Below are 17,095 nucleotides of genomic sequence, written 5' to 3' on the forward strand. Positions count from 1 at the left end.
GAGAGCATATTAAGCCTTTGAATTTTTGTTTTTATTCGCAGGTTTTCTTTTTACCTGTTATGATGATCGTGAGGTTAGGCGTACTTTGGTACGCCGGTAGCTTATATACTGATTACAATGTACTAACAATATTGAAAAACTTTAACCTAAACAAATAAATTATTCCGCGAGAGTAGAGCTGTTTATCCGATATTTGGCGTAACTCCTGATCTCGTTTGGTCTAATGTGGTTTCAGATCAAATCAAGGTACACCGTCGGGTCTAGTCTGGTGCGGTGATCTATTAGTCAGGGTTGGCCCAGACGTTCGATTTTGTTCACTCCCCCCCCCCCTCCCAAGCAAAAAAAAAAGGGAACCGCCGAGCAGTATCGAGAAATTCTCAAATATATGAATATATACTAAAATCCATCGTTTTCAATGTTGTAAAATGATCGTACAATGTTCGCTATCTTGCTTAGTATACATGTTGTTTCAGTTTGTGAAGTATCTCTGAGTATAAACATGTCACTGATTACATTATAACTTCAAACCCCCGCATGTATTAACAAGTCATGACTCGAGTCACTAATGGAAACAAATAGTGAAATGACTCGAAGATATTTGTGAAGGTTTCCTCCATACAGATATTATACAGTGCTTTGAGTCCATGCATGACTCGAATCTCTTGTCAGGAAAATTACTAGATAAAGTGACGCGATTTCACTGACCAATCGGGTGACAACTACATGGTAAAATCTTAGAGCAATGTAGACTGTATACAAATAAAAAAACAAACTTAAACTGACTGGAAAGTTATAACCAAATTTGAAACGAACAAAGAATTTTTTTGGGCTTCTTTTCAAACTATGTAGATCACTTGGATGGCTGGTCAACTTTCAAATTCCTACAGTTTTATGAAAAAGTCGAGTTTTTTTTTATTATATAATTTTTCAATTTGCTTTCATATTAATATATACTAACTTAAAATAATGTGGGCGATGATATTTTGGTAATCGAATCAAATTCACTGACTACTCGTTCGTTAACCTTCATTCGGTCAACAACAAAAAAATCTAAAAGGAGGTCCCAACTGCTCGGTGTGATCAAATGCTAAAAGCAAAAAAAAAAAAAAAAAAAAAAAAAAAAAACTTTCACACGGGGAGGAAGGAATAATAATAATAAATCAGTTCTTACTGAAATGAAACCGACTTAGACATATAGACTCGTATTAAATAGGACTCGGTCGTTTGTTCCTGCAAAACCATGACTGGCAGTTGTGTCTCAGCCTGGTTCAAACCTTTGAAACCAAGCTCGGGGGGAGGGGGAGGTGAGGGAGGGGCTCTTTACATTGGGGCCATGGCTCAATGAACGGCCTGAACCGCCAATTTCTATTTATGCGCCGCTGAACCAACAGCGTCATCAATTTCACCCTTAAAGAGCAATTCTAGAAATCCACGCAAGACGAAAGCATGCATCATTAATCTCATCATTCATGTAGCCTCCTTCATGCAGAATTCAATAAATTTTCTTCACTTTTGAAGAAAACAATGAGAAACAAAGAGTAAATTTGATGTAAACATAAATCAACGTCTATATATATATTTGACATTTTAATTCACTCATTTAAATATTGTTTGCCCATACCTCACCGCCAAGAACTGCCATAACACCCCCCCACCCTCCACCCCCTCATTCGTTTCTTTTCTTTCTGGCTTATATCTCGTTTTAAAAGAAAATAAATGACAAATAAATCCATCAATCCTTTTTTTTAAAACATTTCTTCCACATGAGTGTTAGCTTTTCAAGACACACCCACGATCGATCAGATTCCACCTATATATACTGCAGGTGATCAATTCTACTGTAAATAAATCCATGAAAGAATCATAAGTTGAAATGTGTTTGCTAACATATATTACATCATCCTTGAATTTTATATACCCCGTTCACTGCATCTGTATTTGAGTTAAAGGTCCTTCCCTTCCATAACATACGCTATAATACAACCAGATAAATGAAAACCATTAGTCACTGTAGGAAATTTAACCTTGATTAATCCAAAGTTGAATGCATTATTTTTTTTCCGTCCAGCTTTACCCGTGTTTTTTCTCTCTCTCTCTCTCTCTCTCTTTCGTTTAATGTTTTTTTCTTCTTTATGAGTCCTCTTAATATTTCTTCAACTGTTCCATTATGAAATGTACTAACATTATGTACATCCCTGAAAAAAAAAAAAAACATATATAGTAATATCTGGGCTATAGGTTAAATGTTGAGCACGTGTTGTGAGGAATATGACCAGAGGCTAAATTAATCCGTTATTGTAAGCATAAAAGGTATACCTAGCCTTACTTTAGAGAAAAAAATAAAGTTTAAAGAAATACATGCAGTCAGAGAGAGAGATAAAGGGAGAAAGGTAGGAAAGATTTATAGAGAATATATATAAAAGGAAGTTAACATTAAGTCATATGTCTTTGTCTTTAATGCGAAGAATAAGGCGTAAACGAAGCTGATCAAGTCAAATAAAATCTGAAGGTGAAAGGGATGAAAGATAAATGAGATGCAGAAACAGAGATGGAGAGAGCGGGAGGGAGAGATGGAGAAAGTGCATAAGACGGATCTATGATTGCTAAAGATTTGAATATCAGCAAATTCGTAATTAAGTGAAGCTTCACGATTCGTAATCTCTGTGATAAAAATGGAAAAGAATGGCAGCAGACCTTACAACATATATATATATATATATATATATATATATATATATATATATATATATATATATATATATATATATATATATATATACCCGAACGTGAATAGGCAAAGTTCGTGGAACAAGTGTAGGATGCAAATTTACTAATTTGATCTGATCGTATCAATACGTTTTGAGAGAGATGTGGGATTATTGTCTGGCTTGTATATACACATTTATGTTGTTGTAATTTTGTATTATTTCGATATGTTTCCTTTTTTTGTGGAAAATTCCTTTCCGAAATTACATATTTATGTTTTACATTGATAGCCTTTAGGCGTATACAACTTACTTTTGTCTTCACAATCTCTTATATATACAACACATTTGTCAAATTCGGTAGATTACATTTTACATTGCCAGATGCAAAATTAAATTTTAAACAGCTACGGGATATGCCAGATGCCAAAATTACATTTATACACAGCTAGGGGAGATGTCAAAATTAGCCTACTTTGATCAAGGTTTACACAGCTTTGCTAAAACCAAGATATGTCTCCTTCCATCTTTTTTTAACCCGTGTTTTTCTTTTTATTTTAATTAAAAGATAGGGTAAAAAAAAACCCGTTTCTTTTTCATATTCACTTTGTTTGATCAGTACAAGGTCTCATACCTGAAAAAAAAGTACAATCACTTTTCACATTTGAGTCGTCGAGTTCATTCGGTGACCAATCCTTTGATTTTCCATTTTTTTCTCTTGCATAACCAAGAGAAGATAAAAATTAGCAAGCAATGATATTACGGTCGACCAAATAAAATCAATTTATGGCTGACCGATCATTAATTAAGTGCACCTGTGCACTAGACGCATTACTTTATCTAAACCTGATTGGACAGTCGGACGAATTTTGCGTGGTTTGGAAATTTTAGGATGCACCGGAGTGTTGACCAGCGGTCAGATAAAAGAAAATGACCGTACGAGGTGATCACCTGGAAAATAACATGTTTGCGACCGTCAGATATATTTGTACTGAAAATGGTAGGCTTTCCTTGTCCCTTCCCTGCCCCTTCCTCATAAATGTGTGGAAAATTCGTGTTTCATATTTGTAAAACAAACAAGATGTAAAAATAGCCTAGAAGAAGCTAGGTTGTGGTATGTTTATAGAATACTTGAATGTATTCAAGACTGCGCTAGTTTTTTGTCAGCCGTTTTGGGTTTCATGTTGTTGTTGTTATTGTTTTATATAGGTCTATTATCAATTGTTTATCGAAACAGGAACTGTGCACTATTCCCTGGAGACATATTTACAAATGACGTCATACATATACTAAGCACTATGAATACTGGTAAAGAAAACTCAAAAGCGTCCTTATAGTTTCTAAACCATGAGTCACATATTTACGCTCAGTTTTCATTGCGTTCTGTTTTTATTTCACGATGTATACCGAGACCTAGTGATGGGGGAGGGGAGGGGTGGGGGATGGGGTGAAGTAGGTTGGTAGAGAGAAAAGTGTTCAACTGGGTTCGTATTGCAAATTGTATACTATTTAGTATTTACTATATACAGTGAGTGTGTGTATGATTTATCATATATACGCAATGTTTATTTGTTATGTATGGTGGCAATCGGCGGCTTGGAATTATGGAACTATAAAGTCATGAAGGGAACGACCGGGGAGGGGTGGAAGAGGGGGGGGCGGTGTGGAGAAACTTTGATTCGTTGCTTGCTTCAAAAAACAACATTATTTTACATTGTTCTACTTCAGCGATGTTAAACGGGGTGCATCCATCACGTCCGTACATGAACCTTTCAGAATGTATTCAGATTACTCCGTTACATTACGGATGGGGAAGCTAAGTTGTCATTCCCCCTAAACGGGCGGGAAACTGCGCAAGTGCCCCGGCCTGCATGTCTGCCTTGTAATTCTCTGAACGCTTCCAATAACGATGGCCTTTTTTCTTTCAGCCGATGTTTAAACCCGATCATCATCACATGAAGATTGTGTTTCAATTAGGTCGATGCCTGGCTTGTCAACCTCTGGGTTCAGTAAACTAGATGTTGATGACATCGAGGTAACATACAGTAACCGATGATAACTTATTGTATAATGATACTCCAATTATTGGTAACGATGATATATAATGATAGATATATCACTATTTATCATATCTTGTTTCATTGACTGAATTCAAAACGATGTGCACGATATGGCTTATTTGTTCAATAATGTTATGACGACCTAGAAATCCACAACTTCGGCAGTTGACAGTCAACATACTTCAAAGAATAGTTTATTATTTTAAATAATAAAAATCATGAAATTTGAAGAATGTATCTATTCGCCGTCACCACGCCCCCTAAAAAAATGTGAGGATGTGGGCGTGACCTAAAGATGCAGACAATTCCAGCATTTTTGGTTCTATTACAAGGATATTCACGTGGTTGAATTTAATTGCTTGTCTAGTTGATAGTTTCACAGGCTCCAAATATGTCAGTAGAAAAATTATGGGGACCCATATAATCAAAATTGTACACGTATTTTACAACTGCTTTCGGAGCAGACAACTGTACAGTGTGGAGGGAAGAAGGGGTTCATGTATAAAACTATACTTCCCCCACCCTCCTCCTCCCAAATTTGTCTCAATTCTTCATGAAATTTAGCAATTCACAATACACATTGTCTGAGCTTATATAGGTCTTACAATCGTGCGGTAGAGCCAATCATTGTATACAGGGGTCGGGTGGGGCAGGGGAAGCGGTGCGGAGGGGAGGGGAGGGTCATTGTTTTATGGTTGTATGTGAAACTAAATGTAGCAAGGGTTAGCTTTATTCTTCGATGACATATGTCTTGTCCTGAAACATTCCAAATGCTTTGCTTTGTGAATATTATAAAATGGCGTTAAATGGACACAAGAAATGTCTCACTGATTCATTGTGTTTGATAAAGGGTTCAAATTACATCTCTTACAATATATCCGGACTAATTATATGTGTGTGCATTTGTGTCCCCTCTTACATAAAACTAACGAACAGGTAAAATAATTCAGCATCCTCCCAACCCTCCCACCATCCCTCCCACCATCCCCCACCCACCCTTCCTCCCACCCACCCTCCCTCACCCCGCCCGTCCCCCAGATCTCTAGTCATAGCGCTATAGCAATACCAGAACTACCACAGAACGCAAAATCAGACACTACAAAACAATCCGCCCCGAGTTCACAACCTTCGAAACTTCAGGAACCTTTTCTTGTTGCTCTGTAATCCACAAGGTGAAAAAATTCCGTCTGCCAACCGAGTGACATTGTATCAGTTTCTTTGTAATTAAAAGTCATCATTTGAGATATATTGATATAAGTATAGGTATATAAACCCCAATGGACTAACTAGTGTTATCATTATCACTGAGAATATTATTTTCAATAATGATAGATGGAAATAAAGGCATCAATAAAGTTCGTTGCCTGAGGTAACATCCACCGCCTCCCCTCCCTTCCCTCTTTCTCTATCTTTATTAACATACTTCATGATGAAAGATAATAATATGTAGTTCGGGCAACACAGAGTTCAACGTGAATCTTTGTTTATTTGGGTGCGAGGTATGAATAATGAAATCAAATATGTGGATCGTTGTCATGTAATGCGGTGTTGTAATGTAATGTACACAAACAAATGATTCAGAAAGGTGAAATGGGGGGGGGGGGTGGGTAGAGGGGTAACTAAAGGTGGATCCAGGGATTGTTGCCCAGAGGATTTTGAAGCCGACTCTCATGTATGGGAGGGAGTCTGGGAGTCCTCTTGAAGTAAAAAATAAAATAAAATAAACGACAAATGATGAATTATGAGGCCTATTTAGGCTAGAAATTAATTTTAGAATAAATTAGTTCTATAACTAGGTCAACACGCAATGTTGCACTAACAACATACTCTTATTACTATTTAAGCCGGCCTATGAATTTAAAAGAGAAAAGAAAAACGGGATGGGTGCCCCATCCCAACCTCCCCCCCCCCCTCATCCCCATCACTTCCCATCACAAAAGCAAAACAATGAAAGAAATAGAGGTATGAGGCCGGAGATCTTTCTGTTTTATGAAATCTTTCTAACCACTTTAAACAAAATGTTCAAATTTCATGCAAAATTTATCGAAAATTAGATCACTTAATGACATAATTTTTATGATGTAAATTAAACAGGAAAAACTATCGAAGTCAGTGGATAAATCAGAAATGATAGTTGAGCGATAGTGAACTACAAAAAAAAAAAAAAAAATGGACATTGTAGCTGAAGGAATTATGTTTTGCTACTTTGTTGAGACTTTGATGTTAATGAATATTTCATGATTTCCCTTATTCGTGCCCCATCTAAAAAGAAACTTATTAAATCCCAAGGCGATCTCACACCTTCCACAATTTATTGATCTTACAAATCCGACGTTCTCTTATTTGTCTTGTTTTTCTGGTTTTCTTTGGCCGGTAGGATTAAGGAGAACATATTTGGAACGCATAATGACTTTCAGGGAGACGAACGGAATTGTAAGAATGATAACAAATGTTGACAGTTTTCTCCAAAGATGGGGTTCACAGTGGTATGATAATGTAGTTTCTACGTTATGCGTGACGCGAGACATGAAAATATGGCGACCTAAGTAGTAAATTTTGTCATTCATAGAAATAAGAAATCTCTCTTTCAGTCAAAGAACTTAAATTGACATATTTACTTGACCGAATCGCGTCCACTGAGGCCTTTGTTATTTAAATTGATCAATCTAATGATTAGAGTTGATGTAAGCAATCATCTCATATTTAAGCTTTCATCTATCTCACAGAGGGCTTCAAATAAAAGTTGTTTTCTTCCATTTCTTGTTTCTTTTGTCCGATTTTTTCTTTTGGTCTGTTTGCTGAAAAGTTATGTCCAGAACGTAAACACGAAGTATTCTGTCGTAAAGGGACTGTTCGTGTTCGATTTTGTTTATTTTGATACAACATTTTGTATTATAGGTATAGCTATATTTACAGCAGGTTGACTACAAGGACCGCCCACACGTGATCGGATGTCATCACGTCCGATGGCATTCGATTTGCATGTGATTGTATATGGCTGTAGTCGATAACATGTGAATGCATATTATTGTATGTGATTTCATATTATTTTATGTGTATGCATGTGATTGCATATTAATGTGATCAAGGAGATTGTTCTTTGTATTTCTTTACGATCATGCCGCATTTTGCATTTGGTACAGATATATATGTGGGCAATGTTTTATATATATATATATATATATATATATATATATATATATATATATATATATATATATATATATATATGCCTCTGCCGCACAGATGTCAATCAACTGCGCTGCACGTTAATAATGATCCGAATCAGAAGTAAGCGGAGCACAAAGACACTCCCTTCCTTAGTTCAAATTATTCCTCACTGTATATTATAAAAGAAAGATAACAATTATATCATAGATATAAGTCGAACTATGAATAATAAGCCAACTATAGTTAATTAATGAAAGTATAAAAACAACAAATCCGTATAGATACAGAATCTGAAGTACACATATAGCTGATTAATGCCTGCATATGTCTCTACGACCTCTAGGTAAGTTAATTATATCGAGAAAGGAAAATATCGAACCAACCCCGATAAAGTTGGATATGTCGGTCGCTAATCAAGAACGAGAATGCATTTTGATTTAAGAAAAATATAAATTTAAAAAAAAGGAAGAAGAAAATGAAGAAAAAGAAAAACAAATCCGCCTGATGGAAACATCGATTTCACCTTCGAATGTACTTTTTCTATTTTGGGAGGGGAATAAAGAAGAAATATCAAAATGCTAATTAATGAGGTTACCCCTTTGAATGAAATACTAACAAGACGAATGACTATACCGTAAGGAGGTTAGTTTGTTAGTTCTTACTTAAAATCTCCTTCCTATTTTCAACCACCTTTTCTATGGAAATCAGAACCAGCAGAGAATAATTCCCCTTCGAAAAGGAAAGATGGTTTTATATTAAGCCCCAGATAAAGTTGAAATTTAGGTTAATTGGTTAGCTATTAGGGTTATTTCTTGAATCCAGAAGAATGAACATGATCGTCAAGAATTCAATAATTATAATAGTTTGCAGTATCCTACATATAAAGTTCACATTGTATGGGTTATGGTTTAATATGGCTTTATTTTGATATATGGTATTTTTACGTTATAACGTTAGAATTCTTGATGATCATGTCTATGTAGGGAGGCCCGGGTTTGAATCCCGGTGGAGGCTGGAAGTAAGTTTTTTCACTGTTCTGGGTTTTCCAACTCAGAGGTTCGAAACTGGTTAAGGAAGGTTGTAATTCCACTGTAGGCGCACATATAATAAACCATCAATTTCTAACATATATATAAACATATATATATACTTGACATATACAAGAATTCAATGATTATGATATTTTGCATTTTCCAACAAGGTTCACAGTTTAAGGGATATGGTTAAAAATAAGAATATGGTAATATGGTATAATGTATGTATGTATGTATGTATGTATGTATGTATGTATGTATGTATGTATGTATGTATGTATGTATGTATGTATGTATGTATGTATGTATGTATGTATGTATGTATGTATGTATGTATGTATGTATGTATGTATGTATGTATGTATGTATGTATGTATGTATGTATGTATGTATGTATGTATGTATGTATGTATGTATGTATGTATGTATGTATGTATGTATGTATGTATGTATGTATGTATGTATGTATGTATGTATGTATGTATGTATGTATGTATGTATGTATGTATGTATGTATGTATGTATGTATGTATGTATGTATGTATGTATGTATGTATGTATGTATGTATGTATGTATGTATGTATGTATGTATGTATGTATGTATGTATGTATGTATGTATGTATGTATGTATGTATGTATGTATGTATGTATGTATGTATGTATGTATGTATGTATGTATGTATGTATGTATATTAGATCCTCCTGCAAGCAGGAACTCGCGAAGAAGCCGCATTGGCTTATCAAAGCCGCAAGCTGACCGAAGTCAGTCTCTTACATTCATATAACGTCCATGATTATGAATTGTTAATTGTCAACAACTCTGTAACTGGACGACATACATTAATCTGGGAGTGACTCGAACTAATAATAATATGGCGATATAATATAAAATAATAATATAATAATAATGTAATAATATGGCTATATTATGATATATGGTCGTTTTACGTAAAAATACCATACAACATAATCTAGGAATATATCTGCATTGGGTATTAGGCCTAATCCTTCTTAATAAATCCATTTTATGTTGTTTGGACTAAACTGATGTCCTCTTTAATAACTCGTCGTATAATTCTTACATATAAAGGTTAAACTAAAGCTTTTCGTGACCAACGTTCTTGTCGGGTTCCTTTACATTGATAATTCTGTTGTTTGTTTCGTTGTGATATTAGAATTCGTGCAAAACACACGAAACATCATTCTGATGGCTGATATAATTACACGAAGATAGCAAAATCCAGAACATACGATCATGATCTTTAAAAGTGAACATTTAAAGACAAAGGGCATTTATGCTAGGCTAATGTGTATAGAAGCGTAAGTTAAAATATTAAAGTATTAGAATACAAAGGATGACACACTTTCTTTTGTCATTATAATTCCCTATTTTACATGTGTCCTTGTACTTTTTACCAAGCATTTTCATTTCGCGGTCGCCGAAAAAAAATAAATAAAAAAAAATAAAGTAGGTTAAAACTGTAACAAAAAGTGCAATTTGTTCACATCATTTCCCCACTCGAGATTTCGGAACTGTTAAACAATATTAGTCGTAGTTTGAACTCTCGAAAAGTATGTCGACCATTAGTAAAGATTACTAGAAGAAGTAGTTCACATTATGAAGTTTAGACTATATAAACCATATAAACATCATACTGAGATAAACGGTATATAAAGAATGGAGCATTGATATGCTAATTTTCCATGCATGGTTAATGAGACAACGCGGGGTTTACAGTCTTCAACCACACTACAGGAAGTTTGTAAACAATATACAATAAAAGCTCCTTTTTTCTTCGAATGGCAGGTTGGCCGATTTTAGCGATTTACCGAGGCGGATGAGTTATGAAGTGGACATAAATTATAGTTTATAGTTAAGAAAAGGCGCCCAGGTTGACAGATTAAAGATCATAAGTCAGTTTAAATTATTCTGCTGAAAACTGTTGGTTCGCTTATGTAGTAGAATAATTCATTAAGGGGATGACTTGCAGGAGCGTGTATCCTGTACCCGTTCACTTAGTTTATTATACCTGAATAAGCAGTGAAGATATAGGGGGTTGCTGAATTGTTTTTACATTGTTATTTATTAACCTATGTAGCGTATACGCCTTGTGCGACGGGAGACCAAAAACCAAGTGGTTATAGAATCGGATAGGATATAGAATTGCAAAAGAGAGCTGCTATACGCTATCCAGTTCCCTGATTGGAGAGCATTGAACGCTTAACACGTGTAACTGTTACATTGGTTTCAAGTAAATGTGAACCAATCTATAAGCTCGTTTGTCTATAGGAAATGGTACAGGAAAGGGACACATGGATTATATATATATATATATATATATATATTCATGAATGGTTTAATGTGCACGAATTCATATTAAATCACTGATTCGTATTTATTCATTTCCCTCTGTGTAAAGAAAGGTCAATACCAATCGCATATTTACTCAGAATCACGTGATAGGTATCATGTTAACCTAACAAAATATTATTACTAATTTAAAACTTGATCCCAATGCGTAATGGGGCCCTACATTATGACACACATACGAAGATATTGCCAAAAATGTTGCTTCGAAAAGGTGATTGCTTTTTTTTTGCCCCGAAAAGGCAAGGTGGTGCATGACAAATTACATACAACCTGCAATGTCACTGAATGTCAGCGCCTCATATTCATTTTGACGTTTTCTTAATATGACTGGATGACGGAATAATTACCGAAGACCAGTACGTATAACCGCAGAAGGAATCAATTTTGATCGGCGGCGCCTTAGGAAAGAAGATCAAATCTGTGTCATTTATAACAACAGCCGGGAACAAGACCCCCAGACTGTTAAAGACACTATCTTGCCGAGTTGCGATGGATGTTTCACTATAGTTATATATATAGATGCGTTTGTTTTTCTATCTGACCGAGGACTTGAACAAAAGAATTTCAGGTCCTCGGTTGTGATTTCTAAAGAATCACCACGTCCTCGGAAGAATTTCTATTGTATGGGGTATTGTTAAGGTTAGGGTACGTGGATTTAAAATACAATGGGGTCCTCGGTCTGAATGTAATACAAACATGCGTGCGTGTGTGTGTGTGACAAATACTGAGAGGGTGCAGGAAAGTTGGAAGAAGTTTGAGAGTGTGTTGGGAGAAGGGGGGGGGGGGTGGTTGAAGGGTATAGGAGAGTCGTTGGAGGCTGACAAAAGGAATTATGGACGGTTGAAAATTTCATATGTGGATATGAAAGATGATGTTTTATCAAAGCAAATAAAGCAACATGGGGACAAAAATTTTTAAGTGGCAAAAGTTAAAGCCCACCGTTACATTCTAAGAAACTCGACTGCTTACATTTATTGTTTGCAATCACTATTACTTCTTCTGTACCCAATGTACAATAAAATGTTTTTCATGTTTTGTTCATTCTGCAATGTTAGAGGTTACGCATAAGGCAGGATAGGCGGCATGTGGGGTTGGAGCGGGGTGGGGGGGGGGGCGCGGTGAGAACTACATTGCTGGAGTATCCAATACACAAACGAAGCAAGTGCCTACGGCGCCCCACGGTTAAGGGGAATATCCATGAACACTTCCAGATACGACAACCAACGCTCTATATTTGGGATATGCCTGCAGACTCGGACATGTGGTACCTTAATGTTCCAGTAATGGTTGTTAGTCCGGCACTGAATCACTGACCAAATCGGTACCGTTTATTACACCATTGCTCATGGTAACCGAAGAAGCTATACGTATATACTTACATGTATATGGCGTACACACAACTTGCTCTCAGCATAAATGTATTACCCTATTTCCAAGCCCACCCCCCCCCCCCCAACAGACTTTCAGTCACATTTCACATTTGTGTGGATGGCCATACCCAGTCAGTTCACATAGACTTGTCAAAAATCCCCGTCCATGCAAAGCAGTATTCCGGCACACAAATGGGATGGTCCTTATAAACTGAGATATTTCGATTTTTTTCCATAGTTAGACACACACACTGAGAAATAGCGTTGAGTAGACAGCGTTGTAACGAGGCATTCGACTGGGGGGAAAATATAACAGTGTCTATCACTTTATTCGTTATTAATAAGACTGTAATTACACAGACTGCATTAAGGTTTTGATCTCTGATATTTACCTTCACCGTGCCATTTAAAGGTGTCTGTTATTCCATCCTCTGAGATCATATCCACTAAAATAGACATGACTTCACATGTAGACAATATTAATAAAGTCCGCCAAAGCGCATCGCTACTGCTAACTTATATCTCACCTAATTGTATATGGCACGCGGCCTACATTTTAGGCACAATTGTGTTACGCACAGCGGACGTTCCGCTGTACCCGTGACGAATTTGTACATACTTTAGACACTTGAAGAACATTAACGACATCCCGGAATGACGTCGGCATTGATCAATAAAGAAGACATCAATTGCTATGCATGATGTAGTTTTGTAGATACGAAAACATTCATATAACAGCTATTGAAATATAATGACATTAAAATAATTCGTTTAGTTTGTAACGAAACTTCTTCGACGCTCAAATACGGTGAATTTGTTGCACGATATTACTAGTTTGACAATCGTCGCAAATTGGTAAACTGGTAAACTTAACATGTTACTATTACGTAATAGTTCCTTGGTTTTAAACAGGCTAATTAAGATACTTAAAGATATTTAACTTGAATTCAACAACATTCACCAGGGGAACGATGATAGTAAGCAAAAAAACCCTGAAAGTTTGTCAATAAAAATAAACCTTAACTTTGTGAGACACAAAAGAACGTTTTGGATTAAACCGTTAATAACTCACATATCAGGAATAGCCAACCACGTGATCTCCTAGTGTAGGCCTATATATATATATATATATATATATATATTGAAAGATGTCCAGGGTGAAATGTCAATTCAAAGCAAAATCAGATGTTAGAAGAACTTGAATAACCCGTTACATTTGACACAACACAAACACTTATATAAGGCCCACCACACTTTCACTGCAGATACACGGAGGCCTACACTACGCTTCTTAGAATCGGTTGGGAATTTATTATCTTAAATTAACTGGTCAAGTCAATATCCAACAAACTGTACCAGCTTTGAGCGAGAAGAAACGGCTCAACCTTCCACTCAGTGTACATCGTGATGTGCAATATGGTCATTTTAATTTAGTAATAACACGCAAAAAGCCGCATACGGACGGGTATGATTCTAATGATTAAAGTTACGGTATGATAACCTTATTATCCTAACATATTAATTTCACCAAAAGTCACAGTACCATTATTAATATTGTATATCAAGTTCAAAAAAAATACAGCATCGAAGTTGCTTTCAATTCAAAAATTGGCTAATAATTTTCATGGCAATTTACAAAAACTGACAACATTTCGTCACTGAAAATTCGAGGCTAAAAATGATTTAAAAGAAAACAACGAGAAGTAGAAACGATCCCTTTAATGGCCCACCCGAGAGGGTGCACTCTAAAAAGTTATCAACAACTTCAATTCTGCTAAAATCCATTTGGAAGTGTGATTACATTGACAGCTACATCACTCGTGAACATCAATAAATTGTAAGGATTTCGCGGTTGCGCGATGAGAAATTACGCTCGAGGGGGTTTTGATGGATTTCTGTGACACCTTTGTCATTTCATATTCAATTTTTTTCTCATTACATGTTCAGCGAATCAAGAGAAGAAATGATTCCATGAGCACGTCACAGTAACAACATACTTGAAATTTTTTACTGATGGTGAAGTTGCAGTTATCTTGTAGCTTACTGCAAGGCTAAAAAAAGGCAGCGAAAAGGTTCGGACACTTCAAAATAAAGCAAGGGAAGGTTGCAGTAAAAATTCGTCTTTGAAGAGGTACTTAATGTGTTTGAAGTTTCTGATGACATTTTTATCAGTATAGGGCCTATGGGGTGACGTGTAGATGTGATTTTTTTTTTGCTTTTGCATCGACAATAACTTTTCAATATTCTACATATAGTATTAATTGAGAAGTGGTAAGTGTGACATAATTATATACTATAATTAGGTACTCTATTAATCTGATATTTCCTTTGAATAAAGTATATATATATATATATATATACTGACTAAATACTGACTGTTACACAAATCAAAGTGTTTCCCACCAATGCGGAATGAGTTACCAATGAATTTGGAAATATAAAAATTGGACACTTTTTCGTAATTTTCGACTTTTTGCGTCATTATTTGAAACTAAACTTGACTAAAGTCAAGCCAATAAACTATCTTATTATGGAACATTTTAGTGCCAACTTGCATCTAACATTAATCAAAATCAACCTAAACTAGTAATGATGCTCTGGGGCATGTTCTGGCAGTAGGAAATGAGCACCATTTGCTATGCAACATTACCAACTGAGTATTTATCAGTGTTGTAAACTTACCGAACAATATTAACTCATATGCTATAAAGTGCTAAAAATTCTGGTATTTGATTATCTGATTATTACATTATATAGGCATATTGAACGGGTAAGACTTAATGCAGGAAATTTTCAGCATTATGACTGTGTTACGATACAATAGGATGAGTATTTCACTATATAGTGATCTGCTTATTATCCATCACACTCATTCTATAGATCTTGTACAATACAATAGGATGTGTATTTCACTATATAGTGACCTGCTTATTATCCATCACACCCATTCTATATATCTTGTACAATACAATAGGATGTGTATTTCACTATATAATGATCTGCTTATTATCCATCACACCCATTCTATATATCTTGTACGATACAATAGGATGTGTATTACACTATATAGTGATATGCTTATTATCCATCACACTCATTCTATAGATCTTGTACAATACAATAGGATGTGTATTTCACTATATAGTGACCTGCTTATTATCCATCACACCCATTCTATATATCTTGTACGATACAATAGGATGTGTATTTCACTATATAGTGATATGCTTATTATCCATCACACCAATCCTATAGATCTTGTACAATACAATAGGATGTGTATTTCAATATATAGTGATTATTATCCATCACACCCATTCTTTAGATCTTGTAAAATACATATAGGATGTTTTCTTTTTTACTATATAGTGATCTGCTTGTAAAGACTATGACGTTATTCGATAAATACGACGCACACTTTAAATGATTAACAAAGGTGGCTACAAAACCTGCCGATATTATATATATATATAAATATTCATGCAGTGAATTTGCGGCTTGCATTATATCTATTACCTAACATGGTATTATCTTCTCCGCATTTATTTGGTATCTAGAGTAATACAAATAAATTGTATAAATTGTAGGACTAACGACGTCAAGAAAGAGCGTTCTTTGTAGAATGAAACATCAGCTCTTCTTGTTTATGTAAATTTTAAGATACCGTGCCATGTATATCATAAACCCATTACTTCAAATGTCATTTGTTGAACTGTTGAACTATCAGTTATCAGAAAATATTGCTGGTATATGAATGGATTACTCGTTTGTGTTTTCATGTGATTTATGCTGATAAATACGTGCAGACAATTAAGTGGACGAATTTCTTGTACATTAACCAGACATGTTTGGTTTATCAGAGTTGATTAATACTCGCCATGTACGGTCGAATTGTTATAACGAAACGACCAAAATACTGCTTTAATAATCTGTAAACGCATTACTCAGTCAAACTTTATTAAACACAGAAGGATTAGAGTAGGCCCTTTACTATTTATTGTTGTGACTACATGCAACCTAGCATTAAGTTCCAACACATCCAATTTTCCGTGAGCTATGATTTCGTTTTCTTTTTACTTTACACGTTCCGTTAATAGGTAATAACGGTTACGCCCACGATTGATGCTGAAAACGTCAAGTTTACATGGTCAAAACAAAGTCATAATAAGTTCCCTTCTTGACTGCTTCTTCAGAATAAATTTCCAGGTTGGAAAGATGAAATATTTCAGTTCTTCTTATCCATCTTCAGAAGATGGTCCAGAGCGAATGTCCGCACTCTAACCGGCTTATACTACCGGAGCGGTACTAACACGTCTAATCAATCATACACAGCACCAAGCCCATACGTGTATGCATCACCACCGAAGGCGTTAATCAAATTG

This window comes from Apostichopus japonicus, chromosome 15 (genome assembly GCF_037975245.1).
Source record: "Apostichopus japonicus isolate 1M-3 chromosome 15, ASM3797524v1, whole genome shotgun sequence".
Taxonomy (NCBI): domain Eukaryota; kingdom Metazoa; phylum Echinodermata; class Holothuroidea; order Aspidochirotida; family Stichopodidae; genus Apostichopus; species Apostichopus japonicus.